The 18,461-nt window shown below is 35.4% G+C and overlaps 1 long non-coding RNA gene across 1 annotated transcript in view; it reads right to left on the bottom strand.

The window, feature by feature from the left end:
- Positions 1-17,190, bottom strand: part of LOC140681202 (uncharacterized) — a 28,954-nt gene extending 11,764 nt beyond the window's left edge. Inside the window, exons 1-2 of the long non-coding RNA XR_012052445.1 lie at positions 16,979-17,190; positions 15,356-15,418 (exon numbers count right to left, since the gene is read on the bottom strand). This is a non-coding gene — a long non-coding RNA (uncharacterized lncRNA). The remainder of the gene's footprint in view (positions 1-15,355; positions 15,419-16,978) is intronic.
- Positions 17,191-18,461: the final 1,271 nt, after the last annotated feature.

Here is an 18,461-nt window from a genome sequence, read left to right as displayed (position 1 = left end):
AGAAATGCTATTGCTTAGCATGTGGTTTTTTTTGTGGAGGAGCCAGTCATTTTTAAGTGAAGATTTTATCAAGTTATCCTTTTAGTTTCAATCCACTCATATAGAGTGGACTGTTAGATAAAATTAATTCCCTAATTCCTTTGTGCACAGGTAAGAGCCTGACAGCCCTTCAAACCATGCCTTGATACCTATTTCTCAACATTTCTGTTTTCCAGTGCATGAAATATCTTGGAATTAAAGCCTCCTTTAAATGTTTGAATTTCAAAAAGAATGGAAAGTAAGTATTAAAAAACCTTTGAAAGTCTACCACTGGTATGTTACCAACAGCTAGCACTTAAAAGAGGGTAACTAAGAACCCTTAAAGCACTTTCAGTTGCTTAGAATACAAATAACTGTAGCAAGTAGGTGACATTTTTCGTAAGTGCATACACATTAATGGCCTTTCCTTGTTTATTGAAATGTCTTAGATCTTCCAGAGGTATTGTATACCTAGTTGAAAAACATGAATAATAAGATGGAGATAATGTAAACCCACAAGTTTTGTTTTAAAATCATTTTAAAAAGAAATACGTAGACTAATGTAAGAGAAACACAATTTCTAGGTTTCCTTTCCCCTTTTTCTGTAAATTATTTGTTTGAATTTTTTCTGGCGTAATATTTACTAGTTTTTTTTCATCTATTTGTTCCTACCAGGTTTTATCAGTTTTCACATCTCTGTTCATTTTGTCTAATTCACAGTGCAAAGGTGGATCTTAACACAAAAGAGGATGTGAAGAGTAGGACAAACTCCAAAATGTACAGAACCACACAAGAAGAAAACCAAAGTCCCATATCTTTAATATGGGTTTTGACAGCATAGGATACCCACACTCTGTTCATTGTATAACTTTTAAACTTTCTGAGGGCCTCACCAATGTTTCAACCTGCACTGAAATTCATCTACCTACAATGACTATGCTAGGTCCACAATAGAAGTAAGTTTTTTTCCATTTAGCACTTGCTGAAAGTTGGATCTGAAGCAGTTGTTCTTTCATGAACCCACCTTTAATAGTGATTTCCTTATTTGCATTGCACTGGATACCAAGTAATTTACAGGTGAGAGGTGTTTGAAGAAACTAACTAACCTCTTTCCTGCAAGAAACAGCTTTCTGGCTTAGAAACTAATAGCTGATCACATAAGACCTTTTTTTGTATTTTAAAGAATGATTGGATCAGCAAGAATAGGACATGTATGTTTTAACATACAGCAAGAATAGGACATGTATGTTTTAACAGTCAAAATTAGCAATTATCCCCAAAGAGAAAGAAAAAAGCTTGAAGTGGTTTTTCTTCTGTCACTGTACTTCAAGCTTATTGAACAGCAATATCAGTTCAGGAGGAAAGATGCTCACAAAGCCTGTATGTGGTCTCCTTGTCTCTCTGAACTGGTTAGTCTACAAGAATATCTACAGCTGACAACTGATTCATTCATGCCTCAGTGCAATCTTTTCTGTTGAAGATTTGTGAACCTGAGCTCCATATTCAGGCTATTCAGATGAACACTGACATCCCCTGTTTTTTAGCTTTGTGAGTTCCCTTCTAGCTAAACCTGAGACTCCTAGATTGTTTTATGGCACTCAAATATTTTCATTAAGAATTATGGGGGCTGTAGAAACCGTGTGAGCCTCAAATCCTCATTTTAAATCAAATGATAGTAGGACACACCAGGTTTTGCAAAATGCTAAGTGAATGCCTGTTAGTCAAGGAAGACAATAGTGCAAGGTTGCTTAAGGTGTTGTCCTGTCATGTTAGCATGACAAACCAGTTGTACAATGTTTCTGCTTGACCTACATGATGGTATGATGCTACATCTTTCACACAAGAGTCAGTATGCAGTACTTTGTGGCCATTGCACTGTGCTCACATACTTGAATAAATCTTGATATTTCATACCCTTTCACTGCAAATGCTCTTGTTCTGACAATTCATATGGAGATACTGGGGGTGGAAAATACCTTTCAGAAACTACACATGATGGGCAGCCTTTTGTATATTAGGATTTCACAGTGTTTAGAAGCAATATTCAATTGATTTTGTATGGATGATGTAGCAATTAATCATTAATTGATTCCTATATAAAACACATATGGTTTAGAAGGTTTATTTTAAAAATCTTCTCAACAAGATGTTAGACTTCCAACAGGTAGCACTGAAATAAGACAATTCTGCAATCTTGTCACAAAGAGAGACCCTTTGACTTCACCAGAAATAAAATAATAGGTTAAATTTTCTGTGTGTAATTTTCAGTCTTTTAATCAGAAAGTACATAATATCTCTCCTTCTTTTGATATGCAGCATTTGTAAATTTATTTGTAACTTTGAAGTATGTTTTGAACTGATACCATGAAAGCTGTTTCTAGAAATGGAAAACAATTCTGGTAAATAGAAAACATTTAGAACCAAATGCATACAGTAGACTATTACATCAAGAAGTGTGTTTTCAGCTTCTAAGTTTCTCCATTTATGAACTTTATGCAGCAACTTGAAAGACTTTGAGTTGTGGTCTCTGTGTGATGAAGTTATGATTCCAGAATACCTACATAAAATTAATAATTAGCCAAAACCTAGCTAGATCTTTGGCAAAGGACAGTAAACAAGAATGATTATGTTAAATGAGTCATTTCCGGCAGCAGTAGAGAGCGTGTTTGTGCTAATCAAAGATGAGGCAGAAAAGAAAGCCACATCAACCATTATGCAGATTGCTATTAGTCATAGTTTACCAGGGATTTTATATCATGTGAATTGTTACACTTCTCTGCCTAATATCAAGTCAAAGTGTAATTTCACACTGCTTGTTGGAATACTACATTTTTTTCTCTTCCTTTTTCATCATTTGGAGAGAAATATCAGGAGGATCTAATTGTTATGTTGATGCAATTGATTTTAAACTTTCCCTACAAAGCTTGAGTAAGTTTGAGCTAAATCTTTCCCTTTAAAGTCATAGCCAGAACAGTGTTACCTAAATCTTTAGTCAAAGCCATTCTCAAGGGTCCTCTAGACCTCCAGAGAGTATTTTCAAGGAAAATTTACCTAAATCGACACTTTAATTTAAGAGATAGGATCTATAACTTAGAAATAAAAGAACGATATGATTTTTGAAGAGCAGCTGTGGTCCAACTCCTATGAAGTGCTGCAGTGTTTGGATCCAGTTTCTTAAAATATATTCTTGAAATTGGATGTTTTAATTAGTCAGGAAAACTGCATTAATGCATAACTTTGATAATCTTGTCATCATGAGTGATTTTTTTCCTATAAATGAATGCAGTGTGGTTAAAAAAATTAGGTATTTTGAGTCACAAAGTAGATATTAAACCATATGTGGAAGATAAATCATTGGTAGCTACCATTTTCCACTGTATTTGTGATAAAATAGTCCAAGCTGGCCTCAGAGGAAGAAAAGAGAAAAGCTTTGGCAAAAGTACAGTTACTAAGCAGACATCTACACTGATGATTTCCCTGAAAAAGGCCAGTGCCAAAAATTAGAAAAAGGTTATTCCAGTTTGTAGCCAGCTTCGGTATGTGAGTCCTTCGGTCTGGTACTAATCACAGCAACACATTAAACTCAGTGCTCTGAAGATACCACACAAAGTACAATCAAAATCACAGAGCATTTAGAGACATTCAAATTCAGTTAATTTCTGTGCAGTGTAAGAGTCAGCTTTGAACTGATTATGAGAAAATCAAAATATTCTCAGAGGCAAAGCAAGAGCAAGGATCCCAATTCTTCACTGAAGGGTTTTTTCCTTGAAATAAAAGCATTTGGCAGTGTCGACCAGCTGACTAAAAAGAAAAGGGGAATTTTTTTTGCCTCACACTTCTTTCTACACTATGAGAAAAGAAGTCTGAGACAACTGTAAGGCATCAAACCAACTAAAATGATCTGCAGATCACTCTTAAAAAGTGAAGTCCCTCAGAAAGAGAAAGGTAAACTGAAGGCTCTCACATCACATTTCCTCTTAAGAAAACAGCAAAAATTTTGTCAAAAATTTTGTCTAAAAATTAGAATGTACTAGAAGGAATAAAATATATATTTTGATTGGGTTCTTAATTTGTCTGTCTGGAAACTGTATGGATATTTTGTGTTATATGATGCTTTGTGATTTTAGCATGTATGTAGGTATGTTAAACAAAGGAATTAATACTTTCCTGTTTCAAAGTTACTTCTCTTGTAATTTGTTTTCTGATATTTTAGATAATTAAAGAACTATTCAGAACTATTTCAAACAAAGTTAAAAATGTTTCTAATTTGGTTTCCAGGTGACACACATAAACATTTTATATCACATTTGTTATATCTTGACTCTAAAAGGTGTTTCCGGCTTTCATATTAATAACTTCCCTACAAAGAAACTCAATTAAGTCTGTGTGGAATTTTCCATCAGTGTGAGATTTTTACAGATCGTTCCCTCCACTGTGTGCAATAGTGCCCTTAAGAGGTGCTTGGAGCCAAGCTCATGCCCCAAAAATGTGCTAAATAGGGATAGCACAGAAGAAGAATTTTCTCCTTTTCTATTCCTAGCATGAGCATATGGAAGCAATAGGTGCAGCAATACCATGATAGTGTATATTTTTCAAATAATCCATATTTCTGACATAATAAAAAAAATAAAAGAACACTTGTTTGGGTGTTATTTTTCCTGGTTGTTACTATTAAAGGTCATATCCTTCATGGCAAGATTTCATAATAACTTTTAAGATTTGAGGGGATAGTTGAAATAAATTATTTAGGTAAAGTCATAGCACAGTTCACAGACTCAGAAACTGGTCCAACAGTTTATTGTTCAAAAATTATCTCCTGCACAGAATCACAGCCATTGCATCACATGAGAGAGATTAAGAGTCTTTTAGAATGAAATTTTCTCCCTAAGGGAAAAAAAATGTAAATATTATGAAAAGAGGAAACTTTAAAGCTACTGGTTCTACTGTTTCCCACAGTGAACAAAAACTCCTATGAGCTGGGCACAGAACAAACCAAAAGAATGAGTTACTGAGTTAAAATGATTTGAGATGGTGCCTGTTGTGAAAAATTAGGCAAACTCAGTTCCTGTGTGTGAATAATGTGATGAGGGAAAAAAAAAAAAGTAGGCACATTCTTACATTTTAAAGAATTACATAGAAATTGGAGATTACACAGTCTTTGGAGTTTGTGGAAGTTGTCGGGATGTATTCCAACCGCCTTGCAGACTTTAGGAGAGATACAGTCAGTGTAGAATTCTTTGATAGTATATCAAAAAATACTCTCAGATTAGTAACAGTAATTGTAATAACAATAATTCTGACACAAGTTTTCCTGAGAAGCCAAGAAATGATATGAATATGAAAAGGAGTCATATATTTCCTTGACTCTGGTTGAATCTGATCACAACAACTAAAGAAATAAAATCAGTAAAAATTTGAGAGTGTGAGTTGTTAGAGCTTCTTAAGCCACAAATAAAATTCCTGGAATAGTTGCAACTGGATCCACTCATAGCTCTTCACCTTCTCGTGAGAAGCTCTCACCTTTATAAAAGAGACTTACTGAACATGTGGCAAGAGCTGAATTTTGTATTTTGAAGCCTAGTATAGTAAACCGGAACTGGCAGTTGGCTTGATTTTCCTTATTATACTGGGTTATAAAATACCTGCTACATGAGCAGAAGATTTTCCCTTGCAAGAGAGGCAGAGCTGGCACTAGGTGGCAGAAACTACTATGGCTCTTCCATTTCACTGGCTACATTACCCCAAAGACAATTGGGTTGACTTCACATCTCAGTGTGATTAACAAAAGAGGTTCTTCCCACACCTGTCCTCTGATTCAAAAGCAGATGAGTTTCACTGGATAATAAGTTCATAAAAGCAGATTATCCCAAACATGTATATCAGAATTCAAATGCTCAGACATGAAAACTGGTTTATGTTTTTCTTGTGATAGAGGAGAGATTATCCACAAAAGTTTTGATGAAATTTAGCTATTTAACCAATTTTCCTTCCCTCTGGGGTCAAGAAAATTATTCTTTCATCTTGATATGGTTCACCAATCCTTATACTGATTTCTTTCTTACTAACATCTAGATAAACTGCAACCCAGAAGAGAGAAAGCTTATTGGCTGCTTCTTTAAAGCTAAAAATGTTGTACTTGATTTTTAAAATTAAACAAGCTGTTCAATAACAGGCAGATTTTCCATCCTTCTGTCTACTGACCTACTGATCTAATGAGTAATCAATCAATTGATCTATCTTTAAACATAATACCTTGTCTATCAATGGATCTATAAGTCTGTTTCTATCTTGTTCCACCAAAATGAAGTAATTTCTTCCTAAATATGTTTTACATTAACATTGTTCTTCTCTTGATTTTATTGAAAGTAGTTCTGTGCCATTTCATCAGTTCTGCAGTAATTTGTTATGATGGAGTCATAAGGGCAAAAACTCAGAAAAACATAAAGAATGTGGTACAACTGCAACACAAATGGAAAGACATTCCTGTTCTGTAATATATTTCTAAACTGGCAGTTTATCAGAAACTTTCTCTAAAAAAAGAACCTCTCAGTTAGCAAGCCTGGAATAAACTCTTACTCAAAACCAAAAGGTCTGACCCAGATGCTGGCATTATTCATATGAAATATTTCACTGGTCTAATTAAAAAATACTTTAATGTTTTGTTTCAAGTATTGTTGAATGCAAATACTGCAGGCCAAGCTTCTTTCAAAACAAATGAGCAGTTGCAGAACAATAAAAACAGTTGAGGCATTTATGCTAAGACATGAAAAGCGAGATGCCAAGGCGGGTTTCTAAACCACATTCCAAGCATTTTAAATGCCTTTTGATTGTTACCACAAATCCACCGATTGTTGTGAAAAGGGTATGTGTCATCAAGCCACAGGCAAGGCCTTGAATACATCTGGCTCAATGTTTGCAGCATTGATGTTAAAACACTGCTCAGTCACAGTTGTGCAGCAACTATTCCTAGTCCCTCATCACCATCCTTTTGTAGAAGCAGGTCTGACTCTCTGCTAATGGCACAAATTAATTCAAAAGATCAAGATGAATTCATGCATTCTTCTCTACATAAAACACATTTATGATTTTAAAGCTTTCACCACACAGTGAAACTGCATTCTTTCATCAGCCACTATTTGCTGTGATATCTTAGGGCTCCAAATTCCCCTAGAACTTTTCTGTCATGGAGGCATGCTGTCTGACCACATGGTAAGATACTCCTTTATGCCACTCTAAGTACCAGAATAGACCACAAGTAGTTTAAACTGAAATGCTTCCTGTATAAATTTTTGTCACTCTCCAAACCAATAATAGTACAATAGGTTTCTGGGGAAGAACTCGTAGGCAGGATTTCTTTAATCCATTTTTCCCCAAATACATTTTCTTCTGCTCCTCAAAGTTTCTTTTGTGTTAGAAGGAGAAAATTTAGGGTTTTGGTCAGGCAGAAGTCCAGCCAGAAGAAAATTCTCAGAAAATAGATTCTGCACGCATGCATTGATTTAGCAACTATCTCGCATTTGACCTTAAAAGCAAAGGATTTGATATGTCCTGTGTTCAACAGCCTCATTTCAGTTTATCTAGAATGCCTATCAATGTATGTGTTTAAAAACACATATCACAAGTCCTGTGCATCATGGGTTCAAGACAAGTATGTCAAGACTAGTACAGCCAAAATTCTGCTCAGAATTTCCTGAATCAAAATATACAGGAAATGCAAGAAATCGTGCTTAATTGTTCTAAATCTGATAAAGAAGAAAAGCCCTTAGACTTGTTCAACTTTGTGAGATTCTCATGAACCCACTTCTTAAAATTGTGCCAGTCCCCCTGTGTGGCATGCCTACATCCTGTTGTGTCAATTGCACTGCTCAGCTCTGTTTCATCTGCAAACTTTCTGAGCGGGCTCTTGATCTCATGTCTGTCATTGAAAAAGGTATGAAACGGCCCTAGTTCCAATAAAAACTTTTGAGTGACACCACTCTTCACTGGACAGACCATCACTGACAAAAACTCACTGTGTCCCTCCAGCCAATTCCTTATCCACCACATATATGTCCACCCTTCAAATCCATGTATCTCAGTGTGGAGAGAAGGAAGTTGTGTGGGACCATCAAAGGCCCACAGAAGTCCAGGTAGATGACATCATGCAGGCTTCCCCTGTCAACCATTCCAGTCACTTCATCATAGAAGGCCATCTGATTGTTCGGAAGAGCATTTGCATGCAGAAATGACATTTAATGTGTTAGAAATAAAATAAATATCATAACTTGCTTTGTTTTTCAATGTGGGTACAAAAATGGAGAAACTGAACATCAGCTGTAGGCATTCTCCTCTAGATAACAATATTTCTGTAATGAAGATATTGCCTTTATCCTGCAGAAAAGCTTTCTCAACATTACATCAAAGAGATGAAATTAGACCTCAGGCAGTTGATTCCCTGTCCTCTCTACAGACATCACTTGGCTTTAGGAAGTAATAGACGAAAATCTTTAATTTACAGTAGTATTGGATGGACTTCAAATGATTTAGTGAGCCTTGATAGTTATCTGTTCCTCTTTGATGAGATGTCTGGAAAAATTTCCTGCTTCTGCTGTGATCGAAAGTATTGAGACATTTTCCAGAGTAGTTTCATAACTTTTCACTTCTCATGTTGCTTATAACAAGGAAGAAGAGTCTTTGAAAATCAGGGGAACTCCCTGATATAATGTTCCAGGAATTTTCTGAGCTTCCTGGAAGTTCAAAATTTGGCTCAGTAAGTATCAGCAAGGTCTTGAGTCACATCTTAATTTTTTTTCTTACATGTCAGATCTTGCACTTTTTTTTAATTCACATGTAATGAAAGAGCAAGGACTAGAAAATAACATCTGTTCTATCATTGTCTTAGAAGTTCAGCTTTAGTCTTCTTTCAGTAGCCTCACCTGACAAGACAGAATAGGGGTGTGTTACCCACAGTAGGGAAAACCAGATGGAAGGGTATGGGGGAGAGATTATTTTTCTATCTGTTTCACCCTACACCTATGTTGGTTGGGGGAATTATTTTCCTTTGAGAATATCTTTTTAGTGAAAAATATAATTATTCTACAGAATGTGCCAGTGTGCAATCAGAATGGCCATGGAGCTTTCATTGTCTGTATAACATTTGATACCATTCTAAACTTTATGCACGTCAGTGAGCCTGGAAACATAATGTTATGGCCATAAATCATGCTTGTGCTTTCAAAACATTCCTTTTAAATTAGTATTATTTCTATTATAATTTATTGCATTCTCTTATATTTAGGTTAATGTGTACTGTCCAATGTATCCATTAGGGTTACGACAATATCTAGAGTTATATGAACAATATTCATATAATTGTTCTTAAATCCATTGAAGGAAGTTTGCAAATAGGAAATACTATTGAATGCTTCAATTCATCCATACAAGTAATAAACAAGCCAAGGAAAATGCAATGAGAACTGGAATCTGATTTCTCATCCAGGCAGTGTAAATGTTATATGTAAGACAGCAACAGAATGAAGCAAGGAAAATATTAACTCTAGAGAAAACATAAACAATGTAGGGAACACACAAACTTTTAAAAACTGCAGGTCAGGTGAATAAAGATATCAAGACATATGGCTGGGGCCACATAATAGAAAGGAAAATATAAAACAGGCCAAATATTTTTTTCTGAATTAATATATTATTGAATTAATTTGAATTTTAGAACCCCTATTTTTTTTTTTCTCATTGACGAGTTCACACTCAATGAATTTGTGTCACTGGAGAGTAAAGTGAAAGAAAGAAATTAAAACTGAGTCTTAGAGCAAAATAGACTGGAAAGAACAGGATAGAGGAATCAAACACTAAATGTCTGTATCCAGTAATGGAAGCCAAGAGGACAGTTTCTGCTGAAACTTCTGTATCTATTAAATATTCTTCCTCATATGGTAGCAGTTAGATTCAAAACCACAGTTTTTTCTGATACACAGAGGATTAAAGTGACCATCAATATTTGGTCACCAAACAGAAGTTTGTTGGATAGAAGGTGCCAGACATTGGCGTTTTTTCCTAACCTGCAGTATTACACTGCCATTTCAAAACATAGCCAAGTATAATAATGGTATTTAAAAAGATTTTAAACTAAGATTGAGAAACACTAGATTATATTTTTCTGGTCAATTTGAATTAATTTCTTTTGCACCTATGCAGGTGTTGACAGTCTTTAATGATATTACAGTCATTATTTTTCAGCCTCATCCAGTGCTCAGGATGGCTGGGGAGGTGATTCAGGGTTGAAGATTGTGCCACCAAGGGATCTGGAACCTTGTTCATTGAAGAAGTTGCTTTGCTCATTGTTTACTAAATAAAGAAAAATATAAGTTGAGGATCTATGCCAGTCATGAATTAAATTAGGAGACCCCTGGAGAATCCAAGACTCCAATAAATCTGATGCTGTACAAGCCTGTAACAGACTAAAGCTAATTTGATACTTTCCATTTTTCCAGTGTCCACCATATTATCCTTGTCACCGATTTTTAGAAATAGCATTAGCACCTCCCACCTGTGTTACACTGACCTGTATGTTGACATTTTAGAGTAATTAACAGTGCTGATTTATCTTAAAAAAAAGCCCAAGACTTTTCATTGTGACACCCTAAATCAGTAAAATTATTTGACCCTTATTTAACCTTGTGATATGCAAACCAATGAATTTGTGCACTACAAATAAAATCATTCTCCTCCTTCTGTTGAAACATTTCCAAGATTAATTCCCCAAACTGTGAAATATTCATATATGATAGTGATAAATATTATTGAAAAGTCACAAGAAAATTAATATTCTGCCTTTTTGCAATGTTTGAATAATGTGCAAGAAATAGGATATTTGGCCACCCAGAGAACAATAAAACAAATTGTGAAATAGTTTCTTATTTAGAAAAAAAACCCAATCTCTCCTTGCACTTACAGAAGCAGAGTCCCCATGAGGAGAAAATTTATATGATCACTTAATTAAGCTTTAATGTACCAGAAAATGCATTAAGATTTCAATCTTAGCTCTCCACTTTTCTTGACATTTGAATGCTTCCCTTTTAATGGTATTTTCCCTTTTTAGGTCTTCTTATATATAATTCTGTATTTTGGTCAAAGAAATTATCCCAGAACCACTTTTATGTGTAAATTCTGTGATTGTTAAATTTTTTTTTTTTTCTCTTCCCAGTGTCAAAACTTTTATTGACATAAATAGCTATATCAAGATGACTCGTCAATATATTTTCCTGCTTGCTCACTCCCAGATTATTGTAATCTGCTGTTTAAACATCCAAATATCTCACATTCCATAAGACTGCAAAATCTTTAGAGAATTAGGGCTTTTTGGTTTACACAAGCTGAGGGTAGTAAAGCAGAAAGAATGAGATATATAAGCAAGAAAAGCTGTATTAATTATTTTGCCATGGCAGTTTCTCTGCACAGACAAAAAGTTCGTATGCACAGCTACTTTTTTGATACAGCCTGAAGGTAATGCAGTTTATAGAAAGCACATGGACTCAGTAATCCAAAAGTTAATATTGTTTGAAATGTCTGATATCTTGTAGGTCCTTCCCAGTAAAGTATCTTGTGACCTTGTCTGGAGAGATCCTTTTGAAAAGGCGTAGGTAACAAAGCTATGCACAACCATTGTGGGAAGCCTCTTCAGTAACAGAAAATGGTGCAAGCATAAAAGGTAAGTGAAAAATGAAAGTCAGCACTTTGACATAATTAGTAAGCTGAAGCAGCTGGAATGCAAAGAGCATTTAAACCTTCCTGCAAAAGTTCAGGGACAGACTGAGAATTGGGTCATGAAATATGTAGCTAAGGCAGCTACAGATCTCTTAGCCAGATCATTCAGTCTTTCTTAGTCCTTTGAGAGATATTTACAAGCTTAGCACAGGACAATATCAATTGATAGGGTTTCTACTGGTGAGGCAAATTCAACAAGCAAGCTGCTTCACTTATTTTTAACACTGATGAGTTTTCATGAAAAAACAGCTGGTTTTGAGCCACAGGCCCTGCACTTAAAGCCTTTCCTCATGTGTGTCAGCCTGGTTCCTAAGAGTGTAGGGTACCAGCACAGCAGAATAGCAAGTAGCTATTTCTCAGGTGGCAGTTGGGTCAGGAGCCAACACTGTGTGCATTTGTAATTCTAATGACCACTAAAAATCAGAGTGCTATGCATGTTGCGTCAAATTTACTTCTGCAATTTACAGCAAGCTAATCAGATAACAATTTTAAAGTTCAAACAGAGAAGGAAATGTTTTCAGCAGATAACACTTTTTAATAGCTATTTTCATGGCAAAACAATACAAACTCTGGAATTCTTCCAGCTCAGAGGAATGTGAATGACTTCTGAAGATATCTCCAGTGATTATGATGGCTATCATAAAAGCATTAGAGTCATTGTGATAAGTTATGTGTTAAGAAAAGTGATTACACCAGCAATTAAAATCCACTCATGACAAAACAAACCAAAGATTGAACTGTGTCATCCACTGGAAATGAAGAAAGTTTCGACAAGTCAATTCCCATTTAAATTTTAGCCTCTTTGCTCCTGTATAATGGTGGTTGCATGATTTAAGACAGTGCAGGTTGATATTCAACTGTTCAAACAACTCACCCTTACTTCAGCCTGACGATTGCACCGCAAATCCCTCCCTAGTGTTATGTATATTTCTCTTACAAAAAAACCCCTGTATTCCAACCTAGACTGCGAGTACTATCTGAACAGAATAGTACACAGTATAATAGTTTTGATGAGCTCTATAATCACACTGTAGATGCAACTACAGTATGGAATAGAAGAAAGTATATTTTTACCCCAATTATTGTCAAAACCTGCTGATTTTCAATTCAAAACTTTATGCTCAGAGGGAATGCAAAGCCATTAATTCTAGAAGCCAGGTTTGAATTCTTCTTCAGTTTACATCACATATAAAAGCTGATGAGTGTGAAAAGTCCTGAGTAGTAATAATTAGTTACATTATTTATGAAGCAAGACATGCTGTTTTGTTTTCACAGCTTTGAAAAGAATTCTGTTCAACATTATCTCAGAGTTATTTGAAAGGTATTGATGCCAGTCTGAGCTATCTCTATACCATTAAAGTATCCTCTCATAGCAAGGAGATTGCCAAAGGGCATTTAAGGCCATTAAAGGAAGTAAGTTTGGCTTTTGCATTCCAGACAATTTTCCAGAGTTCTTAGGAACCTAGTGAGGTTACTTTGACAATACCACTCAAACATTTCATAGCTCTCACTATCCAAACTGCACTGGCCTAGGATTTTTCAGGGTATTGCAAAAGAGCAATCACACACACAGAAGTATTGTGGCATTAGTCACCACCAGTTATGTGCAGCGTGAAGCTATGAGTGTGTTTAAAAGCAAAATTAATATTATAATTCCTCACACTAGGAATGCTTCAAAAGGAAGACTCTGAATGGCTTTTCTCCCCTAAGAATTCATATTATACACTGTAAACCAGCTGTACATATGTAGGCCTTTATTTCTGTTGTTTCCAGAGTGTCTTCAATCACTTCTTTCCTGCTCACAGTACTTCTGGCACACACCAGAAACAATTTGAAATTGTAAAGAGACCTACTTCTGGAAGGAATCCCTGTGTATGTTCTTGACATTGTTCAGACTGCTTCCACTGAAATTATGCAACTGCACAGGTATGTAGCAGATGCTTTAGCAGGAAAGACGTAATTTTACATTTATTTGCTAACAGTGAATGAATAAATATTTCTTGCAAAGAGCATGAGTATGTATGCCAAGAGAAATTTTCTCACTCCCTGTTTATAGTTCCAAAGAAGTGTTTTGTTTAAATAAGAAAAAAAGTGATCATACTTTCATGTTCCAAAAAAAGGTTATCCGATCTTGAAGTAAAAATGAGTCCTGTGAAAGACCTAGGTTAAAATATTTCCTACATGTCTCTCAGGTGTATGGGTGTGAGGTAACATCAAGGCAAACTCTTCAGTGTTAAATCACTCTCTCAGAGAAAGTGGGGCATCCCTTCCTCAGAACTCCTCCAGAAAGCAGAGGGAATAACATAAATTTTTCAGTTTTATTTTCCAAAACTTTTTGATCAGGGCTTTAATTTTTGAAAATTTCAGCCTAAGCTCTATAAATTTTACCTTGGAAAAAGACTTCTACCTTTTCGTTCTGCTGGTTGCTCCCTTCCCTCACTAGTTGTCTTGTTTTCTTTAACATCCTTACTTTTCAAGGGCAAAATTTAGAACTTCTTTCCCCTGTCCAGGGTCTGTTGCAATGTCTCTACCTCCTTCTTTCCTGGGGAACTAAGCTGGCAAAGCCCAGGGAGGGACAAGCTTGGATACACAAGCAGGAACAAGTACCCACCAACAGAAGGTGGGGAAAGACAGGGAGAGAAATCATTTGGGAGTGCCTTAGGAAGATACCATTGCCCAATAATGAGCCTTATCCCAATTATCTTTGTAATTATATGGTTGAGGTCAGCTCAAGTTGGTTGAGTATGTTAATAAAACTTCTGCCGTATTTTAAAAAATAGTATTTGCATCTGTGGGGGGAAACTGTGGAACATGGAAAGAGTTGAACTGGTAGTTGGTTACAATTAAAAGTTAAGTTTGATTTAGTGTTTTGCAAATTTCAGCCTGAGTTTTGAATCAACTCATGGAGGCAAAACATAAGTGTTTAAGTTTAATGTTTGGTACTCATGACAACAAGTGTGGCACAATATATTGTCTTATAAATATTTAAATTTGCTAGTTTTTGCACTGTTTAGTCAGATAAATTGAGCACTTGTATAAGCAAAATTACTTAAGTTGACCTAAGTAAATAATCAATAGGTTCCAGGGCAGTATATTTTAAAGATCATGTATCACCTTTTACTGATCATTATCAATCCAGTTATTTTCTGAAATAGCCTAAAACAAATTCATATACCAGTGTCGATAATTTCTTAATCTGCTCCTAGAACACTGGCAGATACCTTTTTTAAGTGATGAAAAAGTTTCAACATAGTCTAATTGAGGTTAGATGACTACCTTATTTCAAAATACAGACTAAAATTTACATGTATCATATATTTTGCTTTATGCATTATCATTTTCAACACAGCACATTCAAGTCTAAGACACTTCTGTATTAATTTTGTATAATGTTCCTCACATAGACTTTGAATTTTAGATTATATCAGCAGCCCAGTATCGAATTTCACTAATATGCCATTATATTTACATAATAAACTATGAATATACATTGGACAGTGACAATAATCTGTTCTTATCCTTGTCGAGTTATTTGTGGTTAATGAGACCTAAATTAATGAACAAATACAGCTCTCACCAGCATAGTTCCGAGTAATCCCATTGAGAATAAATTTGCATGATGACAGGCACTGATGGGAAACTGTAGAAAATAAGGAGGAACATTCATTCAGCAGAAAACATTTGCATACAACTGTACTGGGAAAACACAAGGATTTTTTTTCTTATGACAGAATAGGTTTCTCATAAGGACAATTAAAAATATTAAAAAAATGAAACACATTTTCTGAAAAATTTACAATCTTGTCCAGCTTGACATCAGTAAATTAATGGTATAAAGAGTAGACTACATATGGCAACTTAGCAGCATGCAGCCTGCTATCTAATCCTCAACTAACACATTTTATTCTGGTCAATTAATTCATAATTTTGCTAACAAAGTCAATAAAATTATCAGACCTGTTGCTAAATTGTCAAACAGGATTCTTCATCACAAATTTTCTGAGCACTTCTGTATTTGCCTCTCCAGCTGTTGATCAGCCAAATGGAAAGCAAGGGTTTCTGTTACCTGCTGAAAAGCTCTCTATGAATCATCTATTTAATAGAAAAAGTTATTCAGCCCCCACACCATGATTATATGTAAGGAAATAGAAAGATTCAGAGGGGCTCTGTACATTTGCATACAGCTCATTCCTGAGGAAAGTATTTAGGAGAGAGTGAGGAAAAGTGAGATTATGTGGAATTCAGAGGTTTTGTGCCTCCTGTTTCCAAAGCACCACTATTTCATATAGATACATAAATTGTCCCTCTGATATGTGATTATCCTGTGCACCATAGTAATGCTGAGCCAGTTTGGTCTCAGTAAATCCTGAACTTCTTTATACTATGTTTCAATGAGAGGAGTAGAATGCTGTGATTATATAATCATTAATGGATGATCATTATTGCAACAATTATATCTGCTAAAGAAGACAAAATGATAAAATTTTATACAGTCATGATATTGCTGATGGAAAGAAGTGTCTAAGCATTCTAGAACCATGTTTTCTTATGTTTATGAGATAGTCAATGCCTAGCTGCTGACATTTTTTCCCTGAGGGTAGAAGTTTATGTATGTGTGTGTCTGTATAGTTTAAAAATTGCTATTAATTTTAACTGCCCATTTCCTGCTAAGCAGCTACATTTCCTTACCCCAGACTCAGAGGAACTCCTTAAAATCTCAGAAAAGGATGTTCAGACACACAATTTTATGTGACTATGATGTTTGAGACTGCAGGCATGATGGAGTTTTTTTCAATTTTCTAAATGTAGTCTCTGAAGTGTAATCTGAGATGCCCAAAGGTTTACGAGACATTCATGTGTTAATAATTTTGATAAAGGACCTACACGTCCATGATCTTCTGCAGTGGCAGCCACAGGCCAGAGAAGGTACCCTAGAGAAACTCAGAACTAGGCGACCCTCTCTTGGGTCTAATGATGCCTAAACTCATATTCAGTCAGTGGAGTTTAGTTGATACAGTGGCATCCATAGAGCCATTTGAAATACTCTTCAGTAAAAAAAAATTTACTGAACTGATGTTTAAATTAACTAAACTAGTTTTCAATAGCTGCATCAATTTCATAAATTTCTATTGCCTATAAAGAAAGTCTAGACTATAATGACACTGTTAAGTCTCTAAAGTAGACATAAATATTTAAGTACCTTGATCTGTAAGCTGAACCCTGTATGACAGTCTCCAGAAGGGTTTGAGTGCCTTGTGCCTCCCATGTCTTATCTGGAACTAAACTTACTGGATCTCCAGGGACAGCTTAAAGAGTCATGGGCTGTTTCTTCAGGTGAATGAATCAGACTCTGGACGTCTTAAGTGAGGTAGGTGCATCTCTTCCTTATAATCTAAAATTTATCAGAATTATTTACTTGGGACCTATTCTCATACTTTGGTATTAATGAGGAGTCATATGCATTTTAATACATTTTCTACAATAAAAACAAGTAGTATGTAACCAATAGGAAAAAGGCAAACTAAAACTTCCAGGATGTAAAAAAACCCACTTAAACTATAATTCTAATTTTGAATGCATCTTTTAGTGGCTGGTTTTCCAAGCAGAAGTAACTGATGTAATTGATATTTGAATAAATCAATGATAGGTGCTTAGCACCTAGCTTTATGTTCTAACTAAAGGCATTGTAAAGAGGTTGTTCCCTGTCATGTCCCTCAAGATATTTATTTTGATGTAAATTACAGAAGGAGAAAAGGAAAGCAGTTTCTGTCTTAAAGAAAAACCTTGTGGCTCCAGGATATGCTAGGGATATATTTGATTTTTCTCAAATTCATAAATCATATTTATGTTGATTATATATATCCAATTATTCCAAAACCACTTGAAAGCATTGTACTGCCCAGGTAGTTTCTTGTTAGTTAAAAGTACTTCACAAGCAAGATTTTGCTCCAGTCCCCACCTAACCCCAGCAATGACAAGAATGGTGATGACATGCAACAGGAAAACCAAACCCAGAATACAGGTCTCTGCATCAAGCTCCACACAATATGGAATAAAGATGTAGGATTAATTATTTCTTTAGTGTGATATAAGACTAAATTTAGGCACTTAGTTGCTTAAATCTCCTCAAGTGCTCTCTAGAAAGGGAATTCCCCAGAGAGAATTTAAGGAAGGTCTTAATTGCATGTGTAAGGACACCTAGGCATGATAACCCCAATATAGATTCCAGCTTTACTTCCAGTAGTCTGCTTAAAATACTTTATTTATTAGTATTTGCAGTAAATTTTGCAGTAATGATTGCTGCAAAGAGATGAAGAACAAGTATGCATTTCCCTCCTCTGTGGCCCTTGCAGCTTTAGATGAGAAAGGTCTAAGAGTTATTGTCCTAATGATCAGGACAGAAAGATGGGAGAAAGATTTTTTTAATAACTTTAAACAGACAGATGAAGCTTTTGAAGATTTTGCCCTGAACACAGCCAATCAAGGACATCATGATCCGCATTGAAACAGAATTAATTGATACTAGAAAAGTCAGAGACATTTTATAACTCAGTCTTCTGATGAAAGCACATGTAATGTGGTTCCCCCCCTCACACAGCCCACCGAATAATCAGGCTAGCTCAGAGATCAGAGGCTGTGAGGGGAGGAATAACAGGAGATGGTAAAGATTTCCAAAAGAGGCT

Source organism: Taeniopygia guttata, chromosome 1A (assembly GCF_048771995.1).
Source record: "Taeniopygia guttata chromosome 1A, bTaeGut7.mat, whole genome shotgun sequence".
NCBI classification, from domain to species: domain Eukaryota; kingdom Metazoa; phylum Chordata; class Aves; order Passeriformes; family Estrildidae; genus Taeniopygia; species Taeniopygia guttata.
The sequence above is the reverse complement of the archived record's forward strand: the minus strand, read 5'-3'. Positions and strand labels throughout refer to the sequence as shown.